Raw genomic sequence first — 22922 nt, forward strand, 5'->3', positions numbered from 1 at the left:
GTACATATTGCATTTGTTGTCAGACTGATTATTTGGAACAAGTACAACAATACAAAGTGTTCCCAAAAGCATATAAAGTCAGAGACATTTTTTTCATGTTTGTCTTGTGAATGTAGAATAGCAGATAGTAAGTACATCATGTAATGAATGTCTGTACAAGAAGTCATAGCCTAATAGGGTTGTCACTGAGCCGGTATGGCAGGTAATTTTAATAGTACCAATGCTTTACTCATTAACTTTAACATTGCCATTGCAAAAGTATATACTCTAACAAACTAGAATATTTCCTTTTTGCTTTAGAATGTCCCTTTGATGCTGTAAAGTAATGACACAAAGTATCACATACAACATAATATTATGGCTAAGACAAAGCCTAAAATTATTCAATAGTGGTTGGTTGGCTTTGGCATCAAATATATGAGCCCTCTGAGAATATAATAGGGAAAAAATATAAAACAAAATATGATTTCTTTTAAGGGCTAAATATTTTTTAAAAGCTTAATTTTAAACTGTGCTGTATCAGGGATACTATTTCATTTTATTTATATAACCCAGAATAAGGTAATAGAAATGACTCATATTGTGTGCATATTAATACTGTATATTGCAATGTAAATGTACTAAGCCTTCAGGTTAGAAAGAATAAAGAGAACATAAAACGCTACTTAAACATGCCCTGGAAACTATTGTCTGAACTTCAGATCACTGTGTGTTCTGTAAACAACATCTTTTAACTGCCCTGGCACTTGGTAGAACATAACATTACATTTTCCATTGATTTTGGGAAATTTCCATCTTTTGTGACATAACCAAGACCTTATTGGATAATAGAGCGAATTCCAGGTACGAGTCTATGTACTTTTCCAATGACAATACATGGAGTTTATAAATGACACTCAGCTTAAAGGGACATACATGTCAGATTACAATTTTAACTTGAAACAATATATTTTTCTTTAAAAAGGGACGTGATATTCAAAATGACTTTGTTCCCATGGTATCTTTTTGTTGAAATTCCTTATATAGGCTTAGGAGCAGCAATTCACTACTGGGCTAATGAATGGTGGCTGCATATATGCCTCTTGTCATTAGCTAGTTCCCAGTATTGCATTGCTGGTCTAGAGCTGACTTTAACTATACATTTACCACCTTTTCATGGGTTAAACACATAGGTATATGCAAGCAGAAGGGCAACAAAATACTCAAAAACATCAGAGCATTTTCTTTTTTCACTTTTATATCCATTTAAAGCTAAAGTACTTTATGAGGCTAAATTCGTTAACTGGTCCGCTGCCTCTGAGGCTGCGGACATCAATCTGCCCGATCCTATATGATCTAGTTAATTGACCCCCCCTGCTAGCGGCCGCAAATCTGCAAGGGGCGGCATTGCACAAGCAGTTCACTAGAACTGCTTGTGCAATGTTAAATGCCGACAGCATATGCTGTCGGCATTCAGCGATGTCTGTCGGACATGATAAGCTATAGTGTATCATGTCGGACAGACATTGATAAATCGTCCCCCTAGCGTAAGTGTTAAAAAAAAATGCACCAACCACAACATAAATACATTAAAATAAAGTATTATACTCATATATAAACTTTCTGATAAAAATATTTCATATAAATATTATTTTAAAAAATGTATAAGGGGTGAATGGGATATGGTATATGGTAAGGTATTTGACTGGAAAGGGCTATAATGTATACATATATGTCTAAATATGTGTATGTGTGTATATATATATATATATATATATATAAAAACTTTAAAGAAAGAAGAGGCACTCACAGGGCTTAGTAAACATTAGTTTTATTAGTGTTTCATCAATAAAGTTTCAGTCAACATTTCGGTCCTCACAGGGACCTTTGTCAAGACTGTTTTGTAATCTGTATACGTGTGGTAGTTTCTACCTATCTATCATAGAGAGCACCCAGGCAATTCACCAATACAGTGAGAGCTTGGAACTCAGAATTACAAATATTTAACTAATCTCTTTATAGGACCCTGCAATGCCATAAAGTGGCAAAAAGCAATTTATGTTCATCCCTAAGTGAACACACACTTAATATGGAGCACACAGCAAGTACACACACCTCCGGCCATGAACAGGATGACAGCAGTGACACCTTTGCGTACACTGATGAGGATGCCGATAGGATTCTACAAGAATGCGAACAAGGTGACATTGGGGAATAGGTCAATCAACCTATTCTACAGACTATTAAACCTTAAGTGACGAGAAATAGATTATAAACTACATGCAAACTACATAGCAGACTACTACAAGAGGAAAATGATCTCGAGGGGATTGAGGATGAAGAGTATCACAACCATTGGAAGAAATAATATGGAGTTCTACAAAAAATGGTGCAGTATCCTCAACAAATGTTTGTTTGATTTGATGCTGCTCATCCTGGAAGAAGTTACTAGACTGAAGAAACAAATTGGAGGAGACATAGACATCTTGGAACAGACTAAACTGAACACACTACGGAATGATCCAAAAGAAGAATGGATAACAAAACTACAAGACAAGGTCAACAAGTACCAACAGGACCTAGTCAACTTCAAGAACAAAAAGCTACTTGTAGTGGATGGTGACTACAGAGAGAAAAATGTCCATGCATGGCTTACAGGCAAAACACCTAACAGGAGATAGAACAGAGCCAAAAAAAAACATCAAACCAATTAACACCATTGATAGCAGTGGAGCTGAGTCCAGCGAACAAGACATTGAAAAAACAAAATAACATCAAAACCACCGACCCAGGTTCAAAAAAAGGGAGGAAGAAAAGAACCAGAACCCATACCAGAAGAGGTGGACAATACAAGAATAACCAGATCAGGTGCAGTACAGAAGATGCAGTTGTAAATTTGAGCATAAGGATTATCACAGACATAGAAAATGAGGTTCTAAATAAAGGATTGTGCTTCACAAACCATGTGGAACTGAATAGACTACAAAGACAACTCAAACTGAAGGAATTCTTCAAGGAGGATAAACAGGTCCAAATTAATCTTTCCTCCAAAAATAGTAAATTTGAACCTATCAACACTCACCCAGCCATTAAAACCTACATAAGGATTTGTACACAGGAGGTTGAGAAAATAAAGAAACAATTTAAAAACAGAGGACAAAACCTCAACACAGCACAAAGAAAAGCACTGAAAAATCTGTCTGAAGACCAGTCCATTGTCATACGCCCTGCTGATAAGGGAGGAGCCATAGTCATACTGGACTATGAGTACTACAGAAATGAACTCATGACACAACTTCAGGATAAGAATGTGTACATGCAACTACAATTTAACCCCACATCCATGTACAAAAGAGTTGTGGATGATGTGGATGGCAGTTCAAAACTGCTACATTGATGAGAAACTAGGAGAATTCCTCACTATACAACACCCCAAATGTCCTAATATTTCTATACCGTATCAAAAATCCACAAATCAACCAGCAACCCAACTGGAAGACCGATAGTATCTGCAAGAGGATCCCTATTTCTACCGATTGCCCAATACACTGATCGCTTCCTGCAACAGACTGTTAAAAAAACAACATCTTTCTTACTGGACTCCAAATCTCTGATTAAAGAAGTGAACAACATCGAAAAAACATTAATCAGGATAGCATCTTTGTTACCCTTGATGTAAGTAGCCTATATACTATCATTCCGCTCAACATTGGAATCATGGCAACCAAAGAATTTCTGATTGAAGACACCATGTATTGTGGTCCACCCACAAAGTTTCTCCTGGACTTAATACACTTATGTTTAACCCATAACTATTTCAAGTTTGAAAACAGGTACTACCTACAACAAATGCAATGGGCTCAAATATAGCGCCAGCCTACGTACGCCAACCTTTTCATGGCCTAGTTTGAAAACCATTTTGTATACTCAAGAAACATGGATAACATAACCATATACCGGAGGTACATAGATTATATCTTTCTAATTTGAAATGGACCGGAGGGAGAACTTACACAATGGTTCAATCGGATAGACAATGCATTGCCTTATGTGAAATTCAAGATGATATACAGAAAACATACCATCCATTTCTTAGACATAGAAATCTATAAAGACATGACCAACACAGAGATGAAAATTGGAACAACCCTCAAAGCCGACAGATCAGAATTCCTTGCTCACAGCAAACTCCTTTCACCCAGAAGCTCTGAAGTAATTAGTGAAGAGTGAAATAGTGAATAAATTAGTCAGAGTGAATTAGTGAAGTTAGGGTTCTATTTAATATATTAGCTAATATTTTTGTGAACAATTTGATATCTTGGTTTATAATGATATGGGTCTGTAGTTCAGTTTATTCTTCTCTGGTTTAGGGATAACTGAGATTCTCGCTAAAAGCATTTCATTAGGAATTGTACTACCTTGCATAATGGAGTTAAAGATCGTTACTAGTTAAAGGGCTATTATGTTTTTTAATGTCTTGTAAAATATTCCTGTATACCTGTCTGGTCCAGGTGCTTTATTAGGCTTTAAGTCTTTAATAGCTAGTAGTACCTCAGCTAGGATAATTGGTGAATTTAGGGTTTGTGAATCTTCAGGGAGCAAGGAGGGGAGCTTACTATCTTCTAGGAACTTATTTAAAGCTGGTTCTTTGTTTGTCTCTTTAGAATGATGGGGTAAGTTGTATAGTTCTTGATAAAAATCCGCTAACAGGTTAGCTATTTCTAATGGGTTATTGGTTGTTATTCCACTTTTGGTTTATAGTTGGGGAACTGTAGTGGCTCTCATGATTTCCTTTAATTTATTTGCCAGGATTCTATCTGGGTTAGTTGCGTGTATAAAATAGTGAGTTTCTAATAGTTTAACTGCTCTAGTAGTATCTTCTGTTAGTAAGCTATCTAATTCTTTACTTTTTTGTTTTAGTAATTGAGCTGTTTTTCTGCATGGGTGATTGATTCCACTTTGTTTTAGATCACCAACTTCTCTTTTTAATGTCTCTAGTCTGTGTCTATGGGCTTTATTATGTTTGGAGGATTCCTCCATAAGGTCTCGTCTAATAGAGGCTTTAAGAGCTCCCCATAAAAATAGTGGGTTAGTAGTGGTCCCTTTGTTGTCTTCTATGAATTGAATCATATTGGTTTTTAGTTTCTGAGCAATGAATTGGTCTCCCAATAATCTAGGGTTAAGAACCCAAGTCCATGTCCTGTTATGATTAAAGATTCCATTAATGGTTGCTTCTACCAGGGGCATGTGTGAATGTTTGCCTTATATAATAGCATAATTAATATTTGATTTAACAGAATATAATCTATCCTAGACTATGATTTGTGTACTGGGGAGTAAAATGTGTAGTCTCTTATATTTTTGTTGATCTTTTCCAGGCATCTATAAGGTTATGGTCTAAAAGGAAATTGCCTAATATTTTTTTGTTGGGTTCAGATCTCTGTTGTAACTGAGTTAGGTTTCTGGACCTATCTATTTGATTATTGAGAGTTAGGTTGAAATCCCCCCCTATAATCATTTTATATTTTTTCCAAAGGGTTTAGATGTTTGCTTACTTTAAATATGAAAGAGGGTTGGTTTTCATTTGGGGCATATATATTACCTAGAATTACTGGTGTATTATGGATGAATCCTCTGACTATTAAGCACCCCCCCTCACTATCTGTAATTACTTCCTCTTCATTAAAGTTAAGGGATGCATGGAGAATGATAGAAACACTGCTATGTTTTTTATAACTAACAGTATGATATTGTTGTGGATATGATTTATCCCAGTATTTGGGAGTGCTGGCAGAGGTGAAATGGGTTTCTTGTAGCATTATAATTTGAGCATTTAAGGATTTGTATTCTGTTAGTGCCTTTTTGCTATTAATATTACATTGCAGACCTCGTACATTATGGGAAATTATCTTAATGGGTGTCATGGAGAAGATGTAAAATTTGTTTTGCATATTGTATTCTTACTGTTCTAGGAGGTTTCATAACAATAATATGAAAATTTGGCTTAGATCTGATTCCTGTTTGCGCTTGTAACGTAAAATAGTCAGAGATAAAAGATGTGACTTGGGTGCAAATTTTTAGTGCTAAGTACTGAGTAAGAGCTGAGTACGTTTTTTTCCCTGGTATTCCCCTGAGTGGATGAATGTGATGTATCACACAATACAACTGTATCTTCTCTATTGTAAACTAAAAACATCATAACAATCTTCTATATCATGAGCATATGGAGTAACAATTTAACCATAACAAATGAACAATTGAACAGCAGCAATTTAGCATTTGCTACTAACTTAGTAACCAAAGGTATTAGGAAAAATTAGGGAGGGGGTGAGGGGTGGGGGCTAGGGAGAATATTGAAGGACTCCTTCAAGCATACAATTTGTAGTATGAGGAGAGTTAAAGGGGTTGGTGAGGGACATGTGTGTCTCTAAGTGTATACATTATATCTTAAAACATATTTTTAAAGAAAGTGTAACATATAACAATAGTACCTTCAAATTTACTAAGTAACAATTCTGCCTAAATATGGATACTTTTAGAACATTAGTAGTATCCTATATAGTTAGTAACAGAGAATTGGTTTTAATTTAATAAACTAGCATTTGACACTTAATTCAGGTAACCTGTGTCTCGGCCTCCTGGGTTTGATCCGCCCAGTACATGATTCTTAAGTCGTTTTCCGACTGTGGTCTCGTTGGAATGGTTCTCTTTGTAGCTTTGGCTGGGATGCTGAGCCTTGTTGGTCTGGTAGTAGTCAAAGCTTTTGGATAATATATTGACCTTCTTCCAGAGTGGAACAAGAATATTTATTGTTTTGGTAGGTAAACACAAGTTTAAAGGGAAAGTTCCACCTGTACTTGATCTGTGTGTTGGTTAAGATGGGTTTTAATTATTTGCGTCTTCGAAGTGTGGTTGGTGACAGATCTGTGTATATTTGTAATTGATGTCCTTCAAATGTGATTGTCGATGCAGATCTTGCTGCTTTAATTTTCTGGTCCTTGATGTGGAAATAAGGAAGTTACACTGTAACATCTCTGGCCAGAAATAATTGCGGAGGTTTGGAGAGGGCTCTGTGCGCTTTATCCATTAAGAACGTGGTAGCATCTGTTTCAGGTAGTAGATGTTGGGAAATTTTTGTGAGAGTGTATGGGAGATTAGAATAATTTTTGGACAGATTTCTGATGCGTAAGTTTGACCTTCTTGATCTGTTTTCAAGATCTTCTAATTGGTCCTCCAATCTCTTAATATGTGAAGATTGATCTTGAATGGTATTATGAATGTTAGGTATCTCCTCTACTATTTCATTACGTTTCTCCTCAATATCTTTAGTACGCACTCCTATCTCCAATATATCCTGCTTTAGGTCAGCTAACGCTGTTTTTAGCTCTTCTTGAAAAAGGGCCTTTATCTGTGCTAGCAGTTCTTTATTTGGAGTGGTTAGTTGAGTGGGCTCAGTAGGTTCTACAGAAGACGGTGAAGTATGACGTCCCGCTGGTGATAATGAGGCTTCCATTGTTCTCTGTTTAAGCTGGGAGCGAGAGAGGCAGTCTTTCACTGTTTGCGATTTATTCTTCATTTTTAAGTATTAATAGTTCCAGATATTGTAGCAGTGTTGAGGGAGTAGTTCTCCTTGTGTTGCTTGAAAGAGTCCTCAGTCCAATTTACTTCTATTATCTAATTTGCTTCATTCTTTATATATCCTTTGTTGAAGAAATGTCAATGTACATGGGGAGCCAATCACATGAGGCATCTATGTACAGCCACCAATCAGCAGCTACTGAGCCTATTTAAATATGCTTTACAACAAATGATATCAAGAGATTGAAGCAAATAAGATAATAGAAGTAAATTGGAAAGTTATTTAAAATTGGACGCTCTTTCTAAATCAGGAAAGAAACATTTTTAGGTTTCATGTCCCTTTAAACTATTATAACTCTGCAACATTGAATTCATATTTTTACATTTTCATTGTATTTATTTAGCAAAATAAATTTTTCTTTTTGTAATATTATACTGCATTTTTGTACAATAAAATATATATTGTACTCAAAATCTTTCATAAGATATGAGACCATATCATATTAGAGGTAGGTGCCTGGAATTTAGAATTCAGAATGACCTTTCTCTAAGGCATTATAAAGGGAAAAAGGTACGAACCGTTACACTCATCTGTTTGATAGGAGATTGCACTGCATGAAAAAATGCATACTGTGCTTATTGGTGCCAGCAACTCATTACTTTGTGCTCTTTAACCAGATCATTAATATAATAATATAATATTAAACTAATATAAAATGGTACAATTTTTTCTGCCTTGATGTGAGCTAGATGAGTACAGCGCTGCTACCTAAAACTGAACATGTACAATGAAATATTCCTCTAACTCCAACTGAATCTGATATCTGATGAGCCAAAAGATGAAATAAACCATTTCAGTTTAAAAAGCAAATATGAAAAAGTCTAGTATTGTTATTATATCTCGCTATAGAGTAAACATATCAGCCAAGTCTAAACATTTTAAAAAGACATTAACATCTTGTTTGCTGCAATCATTTTTCAACAGCCCAACCCCACCTACCATTTGCCTTATTTTAAGGAGCCACTCTGGGCTTGGATTTGCAGCTGGCAAGGCTATATAGTATATTATTTTGCAGTTATTATCTGAGGATAAGAAAAGCCATACACCTAGATTTAGAATTTTGCGTTATAAGGGGTGCGTTAGCTATGCATGTTTTTTTTCCCCCGCACCTTTTAAACAACGCTGGTATTTAGAGTTCTCTGAAGGGCTGCGTTAGGCTCCAAAAAGGTAGCGTAGGGCATAATTTAGCGCCACTTCAACTCTAAATACCAGCGTTGCTTACGGACGCGGCCATCTTAAAAAATAATGGGGCAGTTTGAGCTGAAAAAAAACCTGCAAAAAAGCAGCGTTCAGCTTCTTACGGAGCCCCATTGTTTCCTATGGGGAAACACTTCCTAAGTCTGCACCTAACACCCTAACATGAACCCCGAGTCTAAACACCTTACACTTATTAACCCCTAATCTGCCGCCCCCACTATCACTGACCCCTGCATTACACTATTAACCCCTAATCTGCAGCAACCTACATTATAGCTATGTACCCCTAATCTGCTCCCCCTAACATCGCCGACCCCTATATTATATTTATTAACCCCTAATCTGCCGCCCCTAACGTCGCTGCTACCTTACCTACACTTATTAACCCCTAATCTGCCGCTGCTCTAATAAATGTATTAACCCCTAAACCGCTGCACTACTGCCTCAAAAACCCTATAATAAATAGTATTAACCCCTAATCTGCCCTCCCTAACATCACTGACACCTAACTTCAAGTATTAACCCCTAATCTGCCGACCGGACCTCACCGCTACTATAATAAATGTATTAACCCCTAAAGCTAAGTCTAACCCTAACCCTAACACCCCCCTAAGTTAAATATAATTTAAATCTAACGAAATAAAATAAATCTTATTAAATAATTGAATCCTATTTAAAGCTAAATACTTACCTGTAAAATAAACCCTAATATAGCTACAATATAACGAATAATTATATTGTAGCTATTTTAGTATTTATATTTATTTTACAGGCAACTTTGTATTTATTTTAACCAGGTACAATAGCTATTAAATAGTTATTTACTATTTAATAGCTACCTAGTTAAAATAATTACAAAATTACGTAAAATAAATCCTAACCTAAGTTACAATTAAACCTAACACTACACTATCAATAAATGAATTAAATTAATTACCTATAATTATCTACAATTAAATCAACTAAACTAAATTACAAAAAAACACAAAACACTAAATTACAAAAAATAAAAAAAGATTACAAGAATTTTAAACTAATTACACCTACTCTAATCCCTCTAAAAAAATAACAAAGCCCCCCAAAATACAAAAATGCCCTACCCTATTCTAAAATAAAAAGTTTACAGCTCTTTTACCTTACCAGCCCTTAAAAGGGCCTTTTGCGGGGCATGCCCCAAAGTAAACAGCTCTTTTGCATTTTAAAAAAACATACAATACCCCCCCCAACATTACAACCCACCACCCACATACCCCTAATCTAACCCAAACCCCCCTTACAAAAACCTAACACTAAGCCCCTGAAGATCTCCCTACCTTATCTTCACTATGCCGGGTATCACCGATCCGTCCAGAAGAGGCTCCGAAGTCTTCATCCTTTCCGGCAAGAAGAGGACATCCAAACCGGTAGACATCTTCATCCAGGCGGCGTCTTCTATCTTCATCCATCCGGCGCGGAGCGGGACCTTCTTGAAGCAGCCGACGCGGATCCATCCTCTTCTTCCGGCGACTCCCGACGAATGAAGGTTCCTTTAAGGAACGTCATCCAAGATGGCATCCCTCGAATTCCGATTGGCTGATAGGATTCTATCAGCCAATCGGAATTAAGGTAGGAAAAATCTGATCGGAACAGCCAATAGAATGCGAGCTCAATCTGATTGGCTGATTGGATCAGCCAATCTGATTGAACTTGAATCTGATTGGCTGATTCAATCAGCCAATCAGATTTTTCCTACCTTAATTCCGATTGGCTGATAGAATCCCATCAGCCAATCGGAATTCGAGGGACGCCATCTTGGATGAAGTCCCTTAAAGGAACTTTCATTCGTCGGGAGTCGCCGGAAGAAGAGGATGGATCCTTCAAGAAGGTCCTGGTCCGCGCCGGATGGATGAAGATGGAAGACGCCGCCTGGATGAAGATGTCTACCGGTCCGGATGTCCTCTTCTTGCCGGATAGGATGGAGACTTCAGAGCCTCTTCTGGACCTCTTCTTGCCGGATATTATGAAGACTTCGGACCCTCTTCTGGACGGATCAGTGATACCCGGCGTGGTGAAGATAAGGTAGGGAGATCTTCAGGGGCTTAGTGTTAGGTTTTTTAAGGGGGGTTTGGGTTAGATTAAGGTAAAAGAGCTGTAAACTTTTTATTTTAGAATAGGGTAGGGCATTTTTTTTGGGGGGGGGGCTTTGTTATTTTTTTAGAGTAGGTGTAATTAGTTTAAAATTCTTGTAATCTTTTTTTATTTTTTGTAATTTAGTGTTTGTTTGTTTTTTTGTAATTTAGTTTAGTTGATTTAATTGTAGATAATTGTAGGTAGTTTATTTATTTAATTTATTGATAGTGTAGTGTTAGGTTTGATTGTAACTTAGGTTAGGATTTATTTTACAGGTAATTTGTAATTAATTTAACTAGGTAGCTATTAAATAGTTATTAACTATTTAATAGCTATTGTACCTGGTTAAAATAAATACAAAGTTGCCTGTAAAATAAATATAAATCCTAAAATAGCTACAATATAATTATTTGTTATATTGTAGCTATATTAGGGTTTATTTTACAGGTAAGTATTTAGCTTTAAATAGGATTCATTTATTTAATAAGATTTATTTTATTTTGTTAGATTTAAATTATAATTAACTTAGGGGGGGTGTTACGATTAGACTTAGCTTTAGGGGTTAATACATTTATTATAGTAGCGGTGAGGTCCGGTCGGCAGATTAGGGGTTAATACTTGAAGTTAGGTGTCAGCGATGTTAGGGAGGGCAGATTAGGGGCTAATACTATTTATTATAGGGTTTTTGAGGCGGGAGTGAGGCAGTTTAGGGGTTAATACATTTATTATAGTGGCGGCGAGGTCCGGTCGGCAGATTAGGGGTTAATAAGTGTAGGTAGGTAGCGGCGACGTTGGGGGGGCAGATTAGGGGTTAATAAATATTATGTAGGTGTCGGCGATGTTAGGGGCAGCAGATTAGGGGTACATAGGGATAATGTAGGTTGCGGCGGTGTGCGGTCGGCAGATTAGGGGTTAAAAAATTTAATTATAGTGCCAGCGATGTGGGGGGACCTCGGTTTAGGGGTACATAGGTAGTTTATGGGTGTTAACTACTGTGCTCTAAAGTACACTAAGAGCTTTATAAACCGGCATTAGCCCATAAAGCTCTTAACTCCTGACTTTTTTCTGCGGCTGGAGTTTTGTCATTAGAGTTCTAACGCTCACTTCAGCCAAGACTCTAAATACCGGCGTTAGGAAGATCCCATTGAAAAGATAGGATACGCAATTGGCGTAAGGGGATCTGCGGTATGGAAAAGTCGTGGCTGGAAAGTGAGTGTTAGGCCCTTTCCTGACTGACTCTAAATACCAGCGGGCGGCCAAAACCAGCGTTAGGACCCCTGAACGCTGGTTTGGACGGCTAACACAGAACGCTAAATCTAGCCAATAGTTTTCACAGCAAAATTACATGAAAAGGAGGCAAAATAGATAATTAAAGTATATTGCAAAGTTGTTTCACTAAACATAACAAACCCATTTATATGAAAATCATAAGTTGTTTACCATCACTAAAATGAGCAATAATAAAATGCTCTTATGTGCTAAATTATTTTATCACACTATTGCTTGAAGAGAACTGAGCATTTAACCCCTGTAAAAGGGTTAAGCGCATAGATAAAGTCCACTCTGGACTGACAAACTACTGCCCACAGCTGAATATCATTGCTGAGCCAATCAGGGGTGTTACACGAGCATAGCTGCCATGTTTGTCTCTGAACCAGTATTCCTGCTCAGTTTTCACCCTACACATAGTTCTGCTGAAGCCATAGTGTAAATATAAAATGCTATAAAACAGAGGGCTGTCTGGCTATGGCCCAAGGGCCACATCTGGCCTTTAGAGTTTTCTTGTGTTGAGCATAGCTTAGCAGAAAAGAGACGTCTGTATTTATTTTTTTACAGAAAAAGATGTTCCAGATTTCTCATTAGGTAGTTCAACTGTATATTTATACCATATATTGTCAATTTGAGTAGTATATACAGACAAATTCAATTCATTAATAGTAACTTATCTCCTGTGCAATTTGTATCTAAAATGTAAAACAAATCTAATTTGATTTTGAGGTGTTATTTTTATCATAAGTGTGAGTATAATGCAGTGTGGCCCCTGGTGATCCTCCTCATTAAAGGGACAGTTTACACCAACATTTTTTATTGTTTTATAAGATAGATAATCCCTTTATTACCCATTCCCCAGTTTTGCATAACCAACACAGTTATATTAATATACTTTTTGCCTCTGTGAATACCTTGTATCTAAGCATCTTCTGACAGCCCCCCCTGATCACATGACTTTGTATTTATTATCTATTTACTTTCATTTTAGCCAATTAGTGCAGTCTCTGCCACAAGTCACAGCGTGATCACAATGTTAACTATATGGCTCACATGAACTAGCACTCCCCTGTTGTGAAAAGCAAATAAAAAAGCATGTGATAAAAGGCAGCCTTCAAGGGCTTAGAAATTATCATATGAGCCAACCTAGGTTTAGCTTTCAACGAAAAATACCGAGAGAACAAAAAAAAAATTGGGTTCAGTGTCCCTTTAAACTTGGAAAAAAATCTCTTTGGAAAAAGATCTTAACAGTTAAAGGCATTAAATGCAATATGCTAAGACAATGACTTTTCTTATGTCTGTGAGTGTGGGGTAATAATTATTCTCCTAAGATAGTTTTCATCTTGATACGTGAATAATTAACTCTACAGGGGAGTAATTAACTCTACAGGGAAGAAAACAACCCAAAAGATTAATGGTTTAATTTTCTTTTCTGCGTTTATTTTTACAGTTGATAAAGGCGCACAAGATAAAAATAACATTATGGGCAAAATTATTAAAAACTGCCCAAAGTTATATCTTTATTTAAGATTGAATTAATTCTTGATTTCACATACATTTAATACACAATGACCAAGTTTACATGTGTAGTGTTAATCATTTTCCGCCAAAAGTAAGTAATTAACAGGTGTGGAGGAGACAGTTAAGAGGACACTAAAGTCAAAATTAATGAATTCATGATTCAGATAGAAAACAGAATTAAAAAAAAAAAATATATATATATTTTATTATCAAAACATGCACAATCTTTTTATATTAACACTTTCTTTACCATCTCTTACTGAGCATGTGCAAGAGTACACAGCATATACCTATTTGTGTTTTGTCAATTGGTTGATGGCTGTCACATTATTCAGGGGAGGGAATGGAATTAACTTTGACATTTGCCAGAAAGAGCAGCCAGGGCGACGTCTGGAGTGGAGGGCAGTTTGACCCCCCTCTTTGTGGGAGCAATGGTAGGCTCCGATGTAGGGGTGGAGGAAGAGGGGAGGGGATAAATACCCCTCCCTGGCTTGGAACGTCATCGCAGAGTTAGGAGCAGCGAGGAAGGAAGAAGGTTTCTAGCACTTACCTGATGGAGGCTCTGTTGTTGCAGCTGTTGGCAGTCGCCAGACAGAACGGTGAGGAGTGGATCCAGGAGCGGCTGATCGGCAGTGCGGTTGCGGTTCCAGACGAAGAAGCGGCGGCGGACAGGACCAGAGGACGGCCAACCAGGAGGTTGCGGCCACTGGAGCGGCTCAGTCCGGATCTTCACGGCGCCGGGTCCTGAAGAGGTACCGGAGGGACTGTGCATCCAGCGGAGGTGAGCGGAAGGTCAGATGGCGGGCGAGGACGTCGATCAGGAGCAGGGACCGAGTCGCGGCCTACCACGGGGCCGGTTACTGAAGTCATGGTCGGGCGACGTCAGGAGCAACCGGGCGCCGGACGAGGCAGGAGGAGGTCGTTGAGGAGCAGAACTGGTGAGGTGGCGGCAGGTAAGTGACGCTGAGGTATCGAAGATATACCCCTTGGGGCAGCTGGGCTATCGAAGAGTGGTGTCCTGGTGGCGGAAAAAATGGCGGGTAAATGCAGGAAGGCACCAAGGGCCACAAGGGGGTGAATTGAAGCAGGTTGAGGGGTACAAGGTGATTTTTTTTGGGGGGGGAGAGCCGGGATAAGGCTCGGGGAAGAGGAGGCTGAGAATGAATTAGTAGGGTGGGGGAGCCAGGCAGGCGGCTTCTAGTGAGGGGGAGTCGGGATAAGGCTCTAGGTACAGTGAGGTTAGCGGGAGGGATAGAGAAAAAATAAAAAAATAAAAAAAATATTAGCGTAGCGGGTGAGGGGGAGCTGGAGTGAGAGGGGGAGCCGGGATAAGGCTCAGGGATTAGTGAGGTTAGTGTGAGGGATTTAACACAAAAGAATAATAGAGGGGGAGCTGGAGTGAGAGGGGGAGCCGGATAAGGCTCAGGGATCAGTGAGGTTAGTGTGAGGGATTTAATACAAAAGAATAATAGCGTAGCCTGTGGGGGGAGCCGGAATAGGGCTCAGGGATCTGTTAGGATAGCGCAAGGAAGGTAGCGTTATTGGGAGCTAGGCCGCGGCAAAGCCAGTAATTTAAGTTAAGGCAGGGGGCTGGGTGTTGAGCCCGGTTAGGGTTTATGCAAGGGTTAGGCCAGCATATGGCCGGTAGGCAGGGTGAGTGGTAGTTGAGGGGGGGGGGCAATGCAGAGGATAGGTATTTACAGAGGTAGGGTGGGGAACCAGGAAAAAAAAAAGGGGGGGTTCGTGAGGCGTAGTGTAAGGATGATATAGTAGAGGAGTGTGTGGCCTAAGGGGATAAGTTGGTGGAGGGGGTTAGCAGCAGGTAGGAGAGGGTGGGGGTTAGGTGGGGATAGTGACGGTGGGGGTGGTTCGGTTGGGGGGTGGGTTCAGTAGGAGAACCTAAGGGGCAGTACAGGAGGGGGGGGCAGTAGCGGAGCTTACCTTCGGGGCCGTTAGTGGGGGTGGCCCAGGAGTACCAGTGAAGTAGAGCGGGATGGGGGAGAGGTGAAGGCTGGGGAAACGGGGGGGGTCAATATGATACTAATTCTGTGATTTTTTCAGGGCCCGTTGGGGCAGACAGGAGGGGTGTGGAGGCTCCGGAAGCCATGAGAGGAGAGAGTAGGGAAAGGCAGGAGCAGATTATGGATCCTCCATTGGAGTTGAACGCTAGTGGCAATCTGGATGAGGAGGATCCACTGGAGGGGACATCATCTGGAGGAGGAACGGCTGGCCAGGTAGGGGGCATGTCTACACTGGTGCAGCTTCTTCAATTGTTGTCTCCCCAACGGAGAACGGAGGGGGAGGTGCAAGGGGAAGGGGGGGATGGGGGGGGACCACCGACAGGGGTGGTCTTACGATGTCTTCCTCACAGTCTGTAGGTGCGGGAAGTAGGAGAGAAAGGGGCACTTCGCCCGTAGTGAGGGCTGCAGGGTCCGGCTGACGCCGGAGGTCCATATCACTGATACGGCAGCCTCAGGGCGGAGGCAGGCCTAGTTTGCCGTCCCGAGCACGGTCAGAGAGGGATCGGGAAAGGAGCAGGTACGGCAGGGGGCATTCTCCTGCCAGGCGGGATGGAGTGCGGAGGAGGTTGGAAGTCAGTGGAAGCCGGGGAAGCGTAGGGAGAGAGCAGAGAAGAGAGCAAGTGTCGGGTCCTGGACAGGGTCCGGTGACGGTGGAGCAGCCTACAGGTGAGGTGATGGCTGGGGGAGTGCCAGGAGTGAGTACAGTGGGGAATGGTGAGAGAGAGACGTTAGTAGCAGGTTTGAAGGGGCTGTTAGCTGCGCTGGAGAAGCCAAGTGAGTCAAGGGTACCGGTGGCATCGGCATGGGTGGCCCCAGGAGCGGGGTTGTCGGGGGTGACGTAGGCGGCATCGGGAGTGGTACAGCAGGCTGGCGGGGTCATGAGCCCAGGAGGGGCACCGGCAGTAGCAGTAGGGGAAGTGGTTAGGGTGCCCAAAGGGGCGCTTCGCAGGCCGTGCTTATGTTCGGTGGGTCCGTTAGGAATCCATCTAACGACTGAGTTGAGAGAGAAAATAGGGAAGAGGGAATTTGTGGAGATATTCTCCGTGTTGCCTTTGGAACATGTATTGGAAGTGAAGGAGGATGAGAAAGAGAAGGGTAAGAAGGAAGAGGAGGAGAGAAAGAAAAGGTGGAGAACGTTACCTAAGACTTTCGGGAATTGGTCCCGGGCTTTTTGCATATTAGCCAGTGTTTTCTGTGAGAGGTTCCCGGAACAGGGTGCATCCCTTTTTTGCTACTATGATGAGATAGCGGGGGCCTATAGAACCTATGGCGGTATGGCGTGGTGGAGGTATGATGAGGGGTTCCGTCAGCGGATGGCGGTTCGCCCGGAGATGTGTTTGGACGATAGGGACATGGGGATTTGGTTGTAGATGATGACCCCATTGCGGGGGAATCATTCCTTTCGGAGTTACGGGCAGGCCGGGGGTAGTGGGTGAACCGGTGCCGGAACTGGGACAGCCATACGCAAGGGGTTGTGTTTCCAGTTTAACGAGGGGCAGTGTAGGTTCGGTAGCTCCTGCAAGTACAAGCACAAGTGTTCGGTGCGTGGAGGGATTCACTATGGGGCAAAATGCTACCGGAAGGGCAGAATGGGAACCCGGCCAGGGGAAATGGGCTCATCGGGCACAGACGCCGGTGAAAGTAAAAAAGATGGTCCCGTGGCTAGAGGCGTACGCCCGTGAGCGGGGACATGCGGGGGATGCGGAGTTGCTCTTAACGGGGTTTAGTTCAGGGTTTGTGATTCCGTTCAAGGAGCAAAAGGGGTCGGTTGTTGCGGGTAATTTAAAGTCGGCAAGGGACTTCCCAGATGTGTTGAGGGAAAAGTTGGGGAAGGAGATCCAACTTGATTGAATGGCGGGCCCGTTCCGGGAGCTGCCGTTCCCGGATTTAAGGGTATCCCCGTTGGGGATGGTGCCAAAAAAGACTCCAGGGCAGTTTAGGATGATTCACCATTTATCCCACCCTCGGGGGGTATCGGTGAACGATGGCATTGATCCTGAGCTGGTATCGGTGAAATATGCATCCTTTGATAAGGCAGTTGCATTGGTGAGGGCAGCAGGGCGTGGTGCCCTGATGGCTAAGGCGGACGTGGAATCTGCCTTCCGGTTGTTGCCGGTACACCCGAGGTGCCATCACCTTTTGGGGTGTAAGTTTGAGGACAAATTTTATGTGGACCTCTGCCTCCCGATGGGCTGTTCTATCTCCTGTTCATATTTTGAAAGGTTCAGCTCATTCGTCGAGTGGGTGGTGAAGAAAAAGTCAGGGAAAGTCTCTATAGTGCATTACTTGGATGACTTCCTGTTTGTGGGCCCGGCGGGATCGGAGGTATGTGAACGGCTGGTGGAAGCCTTTGGGGAGGTTGCTCGGGAATTTGGTATTCCCGTGGCAGCTGACAAATCGGAGGGTCCGACTTTGGTACTGAGTTTTTTGGGAATCGAAGTAGATTCAATCAAGATGGAATGCAGGGTCCCGGAAGACAAAGTCAGGGATCTGTGAGAGGTAATTGACAGGGTTCTGAGCTGCAAAAAAGTCTTACTCAGGGAGGTACAGTCGCTCTTGGGAAAGTTGAATTTCGCAGGGCGGATCATTCCCATTGGGCGAGTTTTCTGTCGCCGGTTGTCTCTGGCGACAGTTGGTGTGACCAATCCAACTTTCCATATCCGTTTGTCGGTGGATGTAAAGGAGGATTTGAGGATCTGGAAAATCTTTCTGGAAGATTTTAATGGGAGCTTGCTGATTCAGGAGCACGGGTGGTCAGACGACCAAATGTGTCTATTTACAGATGCGTCGGGTGCCCACGGCTTTGGGGAATTTCTGAATGGTAAGTGGTGTGTGGGGGCTTGGCCTCAGGTGTGGGCGGAATGGGGACTGACCAAGAATTTGACATTTTTGGAGCTGTTCCCAGAAGTTGTGGCCCTAAGAATCTGGCCTGAGGAACTCAGGAACAAGAGAATCTGTTTTCATTCTGACAACTTGGGTGTGGTGTGGGCTATTAATCGCCTGAAGGCGAATTCCCCAGCAGTGATACGTTTACTACGGGCATTTGTGTTGGAATGCTTGCGGTGCAATGTTTCATGGAGAGCGGTGCATGTCCCAGGGCGCCTTAATGTAATTGCTGACTCTTTATCCCGGTTTCAGTGGGATCAATTCCGAGAGGCGGCCCCGGGGGCGGACGTGGAGGGCATGGAATGCCCGGAGGACCTGTGGCAGCTTGGTTGCCAGGAACATTGAATCTGGTACAAGAGGCATTAGCTCCTAGCACATGGAGGGCTTACGTCCGAGTGTGGAAAATGTGGCGGAATAGGATTGAGCTGGAGGACCAGCAAGAAGGCGGTATGGAGTGGATGAGACTTTTGGTGGAATGGATAGGATGTTGGGGGAGAGAGGGGCTGTTGCCCTCAGAGATACGGAAGAGAATGGCGGCGTTGGCCTTTCTGTTTCAAGTTTTGGGGTGTGTAGACATAACTAAGAATTTTGTGGTGCGTATGGCGGTTAGGGGTTTGTGTAAGAGAAGGGCGCGGGTTGATGGACGGCGGCCGCTGACGTTTGCTATCCTAGAAAGGGTGGTTGAAAAGTTGGAGGGTATTTGTTTCTCGCGTTACGAGGAAATGTTATTTAGAGTGGCATGTGTGCTGGTCTTTTTTGGAGCGTTTAGGGTGTCGGAGTTGATGGGTTTGAACCGGCGGGATTGGCAAGGCCTGGGGAGGCAAGATGTGATGTTGAAAGAAGAATCATTGGAGATATGGGTGAGGAGATCCAAGACGGATCAGGAAGGAAAAGGAACAATGGTAGTATTGCGAGAGATTGGGGGCCGTTGTTGCCCGGTGGGAGCGGTACGGGAGTTTTTGAAGGTGTCATGTCATGTATTGGGGCCGTTGTTGGTACATGCGGATGGAACCCCCTTATCCAGATTTCAATTTGTGGCGTTGTTGGGGAAGGCATTGGTTGCAATGGGTTTGAGAGGGGAGGATTTTGGTTCTCATTCGTTTCGGATTGGGGCGGCAACAGAAGCGGCAAATTTGAGGCTGGACTCGGGGGTGATCAAAAAGATTGGCAGGTGGAGGTCTGAAAGGTTTAGGGGGTATGTGAGACAGGGGTTGGTGTTGCAACCTGGGTGTTATTGATGAGTGGCTAATTTTGTTTGCTTGGCAGGGTCGGTGGAGTGCTGGACCTTGGGACACTCATATGTTTTTTGGGCGAGGAAGGCAGCTGCTGTCAAAGTGAATGGGTTGCAGTTGGAATTTTCCAGGGAGCAGGTGCACTTAAGGTGGTTCGGGATAAGAGGGATGAAGTGGGCCCAGGTGGTTGGGAAGGTGACGGAGTTGGCCAAAATGTTTAATCCTTAAAACTGTTAAGATATGAAAGGTTGATAATGTTGATATAAAGTTGAACTTGTTGTTTATTGGTTAATAAACAAGCTGCAGCCTTTTCTTTCCCATAACTGGTGGTTGTGTCATTATTTAAGGTGGGATGGAGCGAACTCAGAAATGGGGGGTCAAGAGCAGCCCGGGCGACGTCTGGAGAGGAGGGCAGTTTATCCACCCTCTTTGTGGGAGCAATGGTAGGCTCCGCTGTAGGGGTGGAGGAAGAGGGGAGGGGATAAATACCCTCCCTGGCTTGGAACGTCATCGCAGAGTTAGGAGCAGCGTGGAAGGAAGAAGGTTTCCCGCCCTCCCTCCCTATAATAGGGTGATAAAGATGGTGTATGTCGCAGCTATGGCGGGATGCTTGCTGTGGTCTATTGAGGCTTACGCCTGATGGATAATGGCTGGTACTTCTGTCGGTAACAGAAAGGGAAAAAGTGATGGTTGACGCCCCGCCCTGAAAAGGGGTGGGGGCTTATAGAGAACAGAAGCAAGCATTGGGGAAACTGTTAAGATATGAAAGGTTGATAATGTTGATATATAGTTGAACTTGTTGTTTATTGGTTAATAAACAAGCTGCAGCCTTTTCTTTCCCATAACTGGTGGTTGTGTCATTATTTAAGGTGGGATGGAGCGAACTCAGAAATGGGGGGTCAACAAATCTACCACTGATTTGAAATCCAAAGTGCTATTGCATTGTATTTTTTTATTTGTCAATTATGCAATTCTACTGTATTATTGGTCCTTTAAATCCAATGTACTACATTTTCAAATTATGACTAGGAAAGGAAGTAAATGAGAGCTGAAAATTATAATTTGACTACAGTTTACAATGAGTTTATTAATGGCTGGTATACACTTGCAGTTCTTAGAATCAGAAATCTAGAACTGTGAGACTTAAAGGGATACTAAACCCAAATATTTTCTTTCATGATTCAGATAGAGCATGCAATTTAAGCAACTTTCTACTTTAATCCTATTATCAATTTTTCTTTGTTCTCTTGGTATCTTTATTTGAAAAAGTGTATGAGCCGGCCCATCTTTGATTCAGCACCTGGGTAGCGCTTGCTGATTGGTAGCTAAATGTAGCCACCAATCAACAAGCACTATCCAGAGTGCTGAACCAAAAATGTGCCGGCTCCTATGCTTACATTCCTGCTTTTTCAAATAAAGATACCAAGAGAATGAAGAAAAATTGATAATAGGAGTAAATTAGAAAGTTGATTAAAATTTGATGTGATATCTGAATCATGAAAGAAAAAAACTGGGTTCAGTATCCCTTTAAATGGCAGGAAAAGGCAAAATAAATTTTAAAAGGTTTCATATAAAAATTAATAATATATGAGCCAGCGCCTTTCTCTTTTTCTTGCTATTATTCTTTTTTTCTCTCCCAGTTTCTCTTACCTTTTGTATTAAAATCAGTTTTTTTCTTTCTCTTTCATATAGAATGTACTTGCATATGGACACCTGATCTAACCACACCCTTTTGGACACACACCTTAACACCCCCTTTCCATTCCATCCTCTCCCAGCTCAACCATTATCCCGCAGAAATGTTCGGTCTCCTACAGCTATATATATATATATATATATATATATATATATATATATAATATATATATATATAAAATAAATGAAAAATATTAAATTAAATAGCTAACAGGTATTTAAAGATATATTTTCCTGTGTAATGTGGCTGAGCTGAGGTTACCAGCACAACACAAGCCTAAAAATACATCAGGTCAGAGTTGCTAAACTGCATATACTGAAATGCTAATATTTGCCAAGCTTCTGAATGTTAAATGAAAATTGGAGTAGACACTTAACATCTGTAAACCTGTATAAAGAAGAATGTAAACCTACAAATGTAAGTCTAAAAAGCTTTACACCAGACAAATTGGTTAACATTGTGCGGCTCAGTCTTTGCTTCAGCAGTGTAAACTCAGCCAAGCTAATGCCTCAATGTAAATTAGGATATTAGTAGATCAATTCTAGAGGTAGATACAGCAGAGCCCTTCCGCATGCTGTATTTTGGGTTGTTATTCTGTTTATTGGAAACTACAAATCGTTATAAATTATTCATCATTGCAGTGTCCTATTCTGTATTGATTTCACATAAAATCTAGACTGGTATTGTTCTACTCAATGACATTAAAGGACCCAGTACTTGCAAACAGATTAGGACCACTTTAAATAGCAATAAAAAACAATACTCTTGTTTTTCAGTGACATCCTGTCATGCTGCTGTACTATATACCAATCTGAGACACGGTGTTCTTGATTTTTATATTTCTAAGGAACTAGTTATATATTGTTACACAAAGTTTAGCACTTTTATTCTTTAAAGAAACAAGTAAATGAACACAAAACCTTGTAAAATCAAATGCAGACACATACATACAAATATGTCTCATAAATGTGATGTATAAATATTTTACAGCAGCTTTTATTCAAGTGTTTCTCTTAAATGTTTATATTATCACTGTTAAAGGCACTGGAAATCCCAAAAGTTCATTTCATGATTTGGATAGAACATAAAATTTTAAACAACTTTCCAATTTACTTCTATTATCAATTTTGCTTCATTCTCTTCTTAGCTAGTTGAACACATCTAGTTAGACCAGTGCTTTCCAAACTGTGTGTCGTGACACATTAGTGTGTCGGCAGCAGTGTGTAGGTGTGTCTCTGCTTCAACACAAATTGTTTAGAATTGAAAAAAAAAATTTGGTTTCTAACTTTCTGCCTGCATGCTACGCATATCACGTGGTTGACACGTGATTGATACCTAGTGCGTCACAGATCATCTTAACCTATTGGCGCAGC

At 41.2% G+C, this 22922-nt stretch overlaps 1 protein-coding gene across 2 annotated transcripts in view; it reads right to left on the bottom strand.

Annotated features, from left to right (window-relative positions):
- RGS14 (regulator of G protein signaling 14) overlaps window positions 1-22922 on the bottom strand; it is a 239796-nt gene that overhangs the window by 88737 nt on the left and 128137 nt on the right. The window lies entirely within an intron of this gene.

Source organism: Bombina bombina, chromosome 6 (genome assembly GCF_027579735.1).
Source record: "Bombina bombina isolate aBomBom1 chromosome 6, aBomBom1.pri, whole genome shotgun sequence".
Classification (NCBI taxonomy): Eukaryota; Metazoa; Chordata; class Amphibia; order Anura; family Bombinatoridae; genus Bombina; species Bombina bombina.